The sequence below is a fragment of the Cydia fagiglandana genome, chromosome 12, assembly GCF_963556715.1.
Source record: "Cydia fagiglandana chromosome 12, ilCydFagi1.1, whole genome shotgun sequence".
Lineage (NCBI taxonomy): Eukaryota > Metazoa > Arthropoda > Insecta > Lepidoptera > Tortricidae > Cydia > Cydia fagiglandana.
This window is the reverse complement of record NC_085943.1, coordinates 3,968,923-3,978,297: the sequence shown is the minus strand read 5'-3', so window position 1 is coordinate 3,978,297 and position 9,375 is coordinate 3,968,923. Positions and strand designations below refer to the sequence as shown.

At 39.6% G+C, this 9,375-nt stretch overlaps 1 pseudogene; it reads right to left on the bottom strand.

The window, feature by feature from the left end:
- Nucleotides 1–1,318: 1,318 nt before the first annotated feature.
- On the bottom strand, nucleotides 1,319–9,000 carry LOC134669320 (uncharacterized; annotated as a pseudogene).
- Between the last annotated feature and the right edge of the window lie 375 nt (nucleotides 9,001–9,375).

Sequence of the window (9,375 nt, the reverse complement as noted above, 5' to 3'; positions counted from 1 at the left end):
TCCGGGAAATAGGCGTGATTGTATGTATGTATGTATGTACATAAAACTACGTGTCTTTAATTATATCCATAAGGACATGTAGAAGCCCAAATTTCATGAAGCTAGCTCAAACGGTTATAAAGATATGAAGGTCAAAAAGTCGTAAATTTTAAGACTGACTGACAGACTTATAGTACCTAAACCTAACCTACTTCCAGATGACCTAGAAGGATGAAATTTGGAATCCAGCTCAGTTATTGTGTAAATGGTAGGAAAAAATCTAAAAATAAAAAAGTTATAAAATAGGGGGGGTCCCCATACAAAAAAAACATTTTTTATTGTGACTGACATAAGTACCTAAACCTAACCTACTTCCAGATGACCTAGAAGGATGAAATTTGGAATCCAGCTCAGTTATTGTGTGAAAGCGTAGGAAAAAATCTAAAAATAAAAAAAAGTTATAAAATAGGGGGGGTCCCCATACAAAAAAAACATTTTTTATTGTGACTGACATATAAGTACCTAAACCTAACCTACTTCCAGATGACCTAGAAGGATGAAATTTGGAATCCAGCTCGGTTATTGTGTGTAAGCGTAGGAAAAAATCTAAAAACAAAAAAAAGTTAATAAATACCCCATACAAATTTCGTTTTTATTGTGACTGACATATAGTACCTAAACCTTTTTTTTTTTTTTTGACGGAGTTGGAATACATTTACGCACGGTGTGTGGGACTCGCCGCTCCTTTCCCCTCTCTTGACAAGAGAGGGGGAGAATTTGGCCCTACCCACTAAACCCACTCCGGCGTTTCACCCTCTGTGCCGTTCGTGAGGGCGCACTGGGATCGACTAGGATGACATTCCACCACGGCGCCCTCTGGCAGCCCCGGCTTATCGCCAGGGCCCCCTCACATTGGGGGAGGATCAGAAACGCTTGATCCCCCCCCCCCTTTTCCGATGTTCAGTACCCGCTAGCCCTACTGGGGCTCGAGGCGAACATACGCTCTTCTTTTAAGTCAAATCTAACCTGCTTTAAGATCTCGCATTTTTTTTAAATAACAGCAATTGTTATAGGTATCCAATAAAGCAAAGAAATAGAGTTTAATACTTGTTTATAATGTTATTTTGTTCCTATAAATACATATTTGGATTTTGCATAGAACTTGGCACTCATTTAGATCTCCATTCTTTTTGCGGCGAACCCCACAGCCAAGCATAATTTTTGTATTGAACTTGGCTCTCCTTTTTTATATTTATGTTTTTGATGGGATTTAAAATGAACCTGTTCACTCTCCGTAGAAGTAACAATGAACTTCCGAATAAGATCAAAGTATAACTTTTTATCGGCCATCGGTTCTACGGGCAATGTGCCCCGCCCACTGCCACTTAAGTTTAGCGATTCGGAGGGCTACATCGGTTACTTTGGTTCTGCTGCGGATGGCCTCATTTCTGATGCAATCACGCAGAGACACTCCAAGCATAGCCCTCTCCATTGCCCTTTGGGTGACTTTGAGCCTTCTTATTAGGCACACGGTAAGCGGCTACGTTTCAGTTCCATATGTCATCACTGGCAACACACACCGGTCGAAGACTTTTGTCTTGAGACATTGCGGAATATTTGACAAAAAGATGTGCCGTAGCTTCCCAAACGCTGCCCAACCGAGTCGGATTCGTCGATTAACCTCTTTCTCGAAGTTGGACCTACCTAACTGGACAGTCTGTCCTAGATATATATAATCGTCTACAACTTCAAGTGTAAAGTCTCCGATTTTAACAGGAGTTGGTCCTACATGGGCATTTGACATGATCTTCGTCTTGTCCATATTCATCCTCAGGCCAACTCGCTCGGAAGCTTTACTGAGGTCGTCGAGCATCATACTCAAATCCTCCGTAGTCTCAGCCAAGATTACTTACGTCCACAAACGCTAAACAGAGAGGCAGGTTATACTCTTCACTTCTGTATTACCTTTTCATTTCATTTCATTTATTCATTGTATAATCATGTACATAAAATTAAACTGGTGCAAATAATTAAATCAAGTCAGTCCATGACGTCCTGCTAGGGCACACACCATAGGTACTTAAAACTAATATGCTTAAAACTAATTAAATTAGCTTAAAGCAAATTCGATTTAATTAAGACTAATAATTTAAATTAAAACAAAACAAAATAAAATAAATTGGATTAAATTACAAATAATGCTAATAAAAATAATAAAATCAATTAAATTCGAGTCAATTATGAAACCTCCACAGGGATAAACACAAAAACAACTTTATAATATAGCGCTTGAGTTTATTCTCACTTCGAATAATACGATTTATTCTAACTTCAACTTCACTTGAGGTGTTTACAGTTTCAATCGACGGTGACGACTGACTGCTCCGGGTAGGAGGGCCGCGTTTTATACCTGATTCTGGCAATGTTGCAGTACCCACAAAATTTAATAAAAATGAAATAAATCAGAAATTATTACTTATGATGTGGGTAGTCTGCCGTGGTTGTTACAATTAAGTTAAAATAAATATAATTTCATACAATCAAAACAAAAAAAATCTAATAATTTTCAAAGTCAAATTATACTCTAAATACACCTTTTTAAATACTGCATATCGAGGTTCTTGTTTAATGAAATTTGGAATTTAATTAGTAATTACTATACAGTTGTAGTGTGGGCTATTTGTATACATTTCTAGATTACATTTTGGTGCCAATAGTTTATTTCGGTACTGCTCTCTAGTTCTCTGCTTATCTTGCTTTACTTCAAATAAGTGGGGATTTTCACGAACAAAGAGAGCAGAGTGCAGTATATAAATACAGGGCAATTTCAATAAACCATACTCAATAAAATATGGGTTACAACTAGTTGGAAGATGCACAACTGTAAGGACGCGTATATACTTTTTTTGCATTACAAACAGTTGCTTGGCTTCGGTGCTGCCCCCCCCCCCCCCCCCCCCCAACAGCACAATACCATAGCATAGCAGAGCCATGCGAATGCGTTTGTGTAGTATGCAGATAAGGGGCTATTCATAAATTACGTCATTTCAAATTAGGGGGGGGGGGTCTGGACATCGGATGACGGTAACATGAAATAGGAGGAAATGGGGTCATTTGAAGCATGATTTTTGGATGATTATAGGGGGGGGGGGGGTCAAAAATCCTCAAAAATCGATGACGTAATTTATGAACAGCCCCTAATGCACATTCAAAATTTTTATTTGATTTTAATATATAAAGAGCATACAGGAATTTTGACAATCTAGTTTTAACATGTTGAATATGTGCTTTCCAATTTACTCCGGAATCTATTGTTATACCTAAAAGACTAAATTCTTTAACCTCCTGTACGTTACTTGCGTTTACATCTAGGTATAGTTCCAAAGGTTTTTTTTGCACTGGTTTGAACTATATAATTTTTGTTTTATTTAATTTATTTCTAAGTTATTGTCGCTAAGCCAATCTTGTACATTATTATAAATATTTTTAAGGCGGTCGTTGCATTCAATGCTATTTTTGCAATTAAAACCTGACGGAGCGTATGGATGTGGTCAACGGTACTAAAGCCTCTTCGAAAACCGGCTTGTTCAGGAGGCTGGAAGTCATCTAGCCTGCGTGCGATACGGTTCGTAATGACCCTTGCAAACAGTTTATAGACATGGCTCTTCTTGAGTAGGGCATTGTCACCCTTTTTGAAGTACAACACCACCACATTTCTGTTCCATGCCTAAGGCGTTCTCCCTTCGAGTAAGACGGAGTCGAACAGTCTGAAGGGCCATAAGGACCGGTTTACCACCCGCCTTCAGAAGTTCGGATATGATTCCGTCTTCATCTGCCTTGTTGTTTTTGAGCTGTTTGAGAGCCATTCTAATCTCGTACAGGCTGATGTAGGGGATGTCTTCGGTATAATGTCGGGTCAGTCTAGCTCTAGAGTCTTCCGCCAGACCAACTTCGGGGCTTTTAGTCGATGTGTATAGCTGTCCATAAAAGCTCTCTATCTCACCCAGGAGCTCGGGTCGGGATGAAACGATTCTACCATCCTCAGTTTTTAATTTGGCGAGCTGGCTCTACCCAATAGACAGATCTCGTGCGAAAACTTTAGAGCCCTTATTCCGCTCGATAGCCTCTTCAATACGACTTGTATTAGATTGTCGCAGATCACGGGTATGGGACTTAGAGATCCGTCTATTGAGCTGCCGATATAATGTCGCATCGGCTGAAGATTGTAGAACCATTCTTCTCCTTTCCTCCAAGAGTCCCCGAGCTGAGTCAGAAAGCCTTTTGGTTCTTTTTGTCTGCTGGGCCTTAAAGAACTTAGACCCAGTGCCATGGACACTGGACAGCTTCTACAAAGCCGTCGTTGAATTCGTCCACATCGCCGCCTAGGCAATCGAAACGGTTTTGGAGTTGCAGTAGGTGGCCCCGATGGTTCCGAATTCCAACTCCAAATTGCCCCACTCTCAGCTCTTCACCATCTCTCTTACCGAGTTTCGCGTTGAAGTCCCCCATGACAACGGTGAAGTAGGTTTTGATTGTTTTGAAGCTATGCACGGCTTTCGAAATATCCTCATACATAGCCTCCACCTCGTCGTCGGAGTGTGTCGAAGTCGGCGCATACACCTGTATGACCTTCAACGAGTACCTCTTGGATACTCTGCGTATAAGGTACGCCACTCTAGCCGACACACTCTCGATCTTCACTACGTTGTTCACGAGAGACTTGTGGACGATGAACCCCACACCTCCCTGGGACTGTTGGTCGCCTATATCGACAGCATTATATCGATATTATATCGACAGCATAATAAACATCACAAAAAAATTCTACACAAACAAAAACACAATAAAATAATAACTTATGTTCTTCATAACCACATTTTTCATACTAATGTTCATACCATACCATTCATAGCATGTAACTGTTAAGACAATGTTCTTGTAAAAATGTTATCTTTTGTACATGTTTAGCCAATAAAGTATTTCTTTTCCATTCTATTCTATGGAAATTCCTTCTATTCTATTCCTTCGGCCGGAAGGATCATTCTATGGAAATTTCAGATGTAAGTCGGCGATAATTTCAATAATTTTTTTTTTCGAAAGGCGCTGTTTAGGTATCCGTATTCTAAGGGTAAAAACGGGACCCTATTATTTAATAAGACTCCTCTGTCCGTCTGTCTGTCTGTCTGTTCGTCCGTCCGTCTGTCTGGCTGGCACCAGGCTGTATCTCATGAACCGGCTAGCTAGATAGTTGAAAATTTACAGATGATGTATTTCTGCTGCCGCTCTATAACAAGAAATACTAAAAAGTACGGAACCCTCTGTGGGCGAGTCCGACTCGCACTTGTCCGGTTTATTGAGTTTAGCGCATACTTATTTATTCGGATGGAAGTTGTTTACAAACATTTATCACGCATTTTCTCTAACAATCGACGAATATTAGTATTAACCTTCTTGTATTCCAAAACAAAAACCATCCTGCTATTAGAAAACAGATTACATTTCAGGTACAATGTAACAATAATTGTTTTGTTTCAATTTTCAAATAAATAGCAAAGGCTGACGATTTAATCTTCATTCGTGTGATAGAGCTTGTGTAGTAGAACTGTGTTCAGACTACATTACCTACTGTCATAGAAATAAATATAATTATAAAATATGAAATTATTTATTATTATGCTGATGATTGCATTACTACTAAACGTAAGTTTTTATTTTATTTTACAGTAGACAATACATATGGGACCACTTTATCGTACCCGTGCGATAAACTATTTTTTACGCACAGCACATTACGTAACTATGTCGAAATGTTAAAGAGCCATATGTACAGTCACCTGCAATAATATGTTACACAACGAAGGCCGCAAAAATATCGGACACTATCTTATTTGTAGAGCTATAAGAGCGTGTCACATATTTTTGCGGCCTTCGAAGTGTAACATATTATTGCAGGTGACTGTACCTACTGTAAAACTTTGTACGATACATGTGCAAATAGGCAATTTGCAACTCGTGTTAATATAAAACACTCCGTTCGGTCGTGTTTTAATTTATCGCCACTCGTTGCGAATTTCCTACTTTTCGCACTTGTATCGTAATGTACTATAACAGAACATATGGCGCTACTTTACCGCCCTAGTGCGGTAACTAGTACCATACGTGACTATGTCGAAGATTTAAAGGGTCATATATACTGTAACGTAAAATCGCCAACAGGAGGGTGGGAAAGCAAAAAAAGGAAAAATACCGTTTTCGTTCCCATACAAAAAATACCGGTATCCGATCCTTGACATAAAGTACTGAGGTTGACTGAAGTAGCATGACAAATACGAACGTTTCCGAAAAAATACGATGGAAAACAATTATGCACTACATCTGTTTGTAAAACTTTTAGTGAAGGAAATAAGAGTAAATATAGCCGAAAAGAAAATATCCACGAAACGTTTAGCCATTTATTTTAGAGTGACATATTATGATGTAAAGAATCATAAAAAATACAAATTTAAATATTTGTCAAAAAACTAAAGAGTTCGCAACATCCTCCCACCTTTTGGGCAAGAGGCCCAGAACTCTTCTCTAGATCTCGGTAGAGTCCTGTGTTTCAAGCGGGTTCAGGCGTTGAACGGCTCGTGTGAATTATTGCCCATCTGCTATGCGCACCTTAGCCACTCTTACACAATTATCTCTTAAAGACCACTTTATAATCTACATCACCTACCCTTAAATACGATTCCCTCTCCTTGCCCTGCTGGATGAGCCTCTCCACGTACTCGTTCCTGAACCATTTTCATTTTCGCGGAAGTTAGTGCTGCTGATGTTATCCGTGATGTACTTTGCGCCAATTCTTCCACGTCTTGTGAAAAATGTTCGTACGTCCATAAGAAAGGCTTTGGTCGTTAGCGACATAGTCAGATGCACGACTTGGTAAATTACACACGTGCATAAAATGATCCATATCATCCCTCCGAACCGCAGGAAAAGAGTACCGGTTAGGTTTATAATGTATTTATAGAAGTAAATAAGTGTACACAGAAACGTACTATAATCTGCAGTATTGTTAGCGAGCAGTACTTTCTTAGTTTCTATGTTGACTTCTCTGTCATAAACTGTCAACTTAGTTTCATTTTCCAATACTACGTTCATTAGGACACTGCATGTGTTCATGATAGGTCCTTGAAGCGTCCATCCAAATTTATTCTTTATTGCCACGAGGTTATTGTTCAGTTCCACGAAACTCTCCGTGAGCAACACGCCTGCGTGATCTGCGCCGATCAAAAGCCCGATGTCAGGTGCGGTCGCATCGCCGACGTCGCTCAGGGTGATATTATGTTTCTGCAACTCTTTGAACATCTCATGATTTACATTTAAACGAGGAACATATCCGCAGAGCTTAGACTTGTCGCGCGCGGCCATTCTACATTGATACTTCTTATCCAAACTTGCGACAGTGAACTCGTAGGTATGAAACAGTTCCTTTTTAGTTTCGATCCCACCAAAAAGACAATTCGACACGATTTCTTTGCCAACAGGCTTCAAATTTAAACTTTCTATTATATCGCGACGTAAATAAGTCTTCTGTGCTCCCGAATCAATAAAGCATCGTACCGGTATACATTTCTTATCGCTTATAATATTCGCCATAAACGTTTGCAACAGTATAGTACTAGCCTTATTTTGAGTTACGTTGTTATTTAAGTCTGACGTTTCAATATCTGAAGTTTTATCATTTTCATTTTGACTTGACGTTTTAACGTCAGGGCACATCAATATAGAATGACGTTTGGAGCAGAAAAGGCATTTTGTGAAATTTTTGCATCTTTTCGTATTATGTCCCGTTTTTAAACAAATATGGCATGCTCCTTTTTTATTTAGCACATCCTTCCTAGCTTCATACGACATCTTGTTAGCTTTGTAGCACTCGAAGCTGGTATGCGATGCCTTTTCACACCAAACGCAACAAATCTTCTTACCTGCGTCTTCCGTTGATACCAAGCATGCCGCGGTAGGTTGAGTAGAAACGCTATGCAAACTGTCACCCGATGATATTCCGCTACGCGCAAGCTGGATCCGCTCCTCCGACTCCACCTCGCGTTTCAGGAACTGCATAAGCCGGTTCAGATGATCGTCGCTCTTCTCCTCGAGTACGTGGGATCTCTGCCATGCTCGTAAAACAGATTCGGGCAAGGCGGACTCAACTAAAGGGAAAAGTAAAGCAGCGTATTTATCTATAGTGACACCTAAGCTTTGTAGTGCTTGTAATTGCGTATTTAATTTATCGTATAAGTGGCCTAATTTATAGGAAGTATTACCTTTTGCTTGTGCTAATACAAGATTAAGCAGTTCACGCACATAAATGTCGATCAACATTTCGTCACGTGCAAACCTGGACTTCAATTGCTCAACAGCCTTCTTATAGTTAGCTCCTGACGGCGGAAAGCTCTCGACGATCTCTCGCGCTGGAGTATCTGGAACAGTGCATTGGTATAAGTATTGAAACTTATCTCCGTCGTCTATAGATTCGTCGTCGTCGATTTTCTGAAATTGACACCAAAAACCAATCCAGTTTTTCGTATTGCCGTCAAACTTCCGTAACTCAAATTTCGGTAGACGGAATCGCCTTGAATGACATGCAGAACTGCACGCCGACTTCTCACAACATTGATGAGATTTATCTGTATTATTCGACTCATCGCTGCCGTTAGACTTGCGAGACCTCTTCTTGCGTTCGTTCTTCCGGGAAACGTTGTCGTACATGACTTTTATACGCTCCCAGTCGCTTTCATACTTATCGCTGGTCATGCAGTCTTCGTAAATTTCATCTTCAGTCATCTCGTCCGTTTTTAGCCATTGTTCTTTTATACGTTGGTCGACGTTGAACAAGGAATCGGCTCGAAGCTGGAGCTTGTTAAAGGCCGCGGTGATTTCGTCGATGTCGGTCGACTCTAACTTAGCCTCAATATCGTTTTTTGCGGTTGTAAATAGCCTCCTAGCTATACTTCTCTCTTTAAATAACTTTTCCATTATTTTACACGGTCGCCAGATGAAGGAAATAAGAGTAAATATAGCCGAAAAGAAAATATCCACGAAACGTTTAGCCATTTATTTTAGAGTGACATATTATGATGTAAAGAATCATAAAAAATACAAATTTAAATATTTGTCAAAAAACTAAAGAGTTCGCAACATTTAGCATGGCAGGTAGTCCCAAATATTTATGTAAAAAAGTTATTGTCGCATAAAAGTAGTGGGAGATGAAACGTGATTTTCACGGTACCTATTTATTATTAGTAATAAATATCTTTTATTGCAGGTCTCTAACGGCGTATTCCCATGGTGGCTAATGCCGAAGAACAAAGTATGTATATACGGTGGCTAAAAAATAACCTGCCAGGCCAG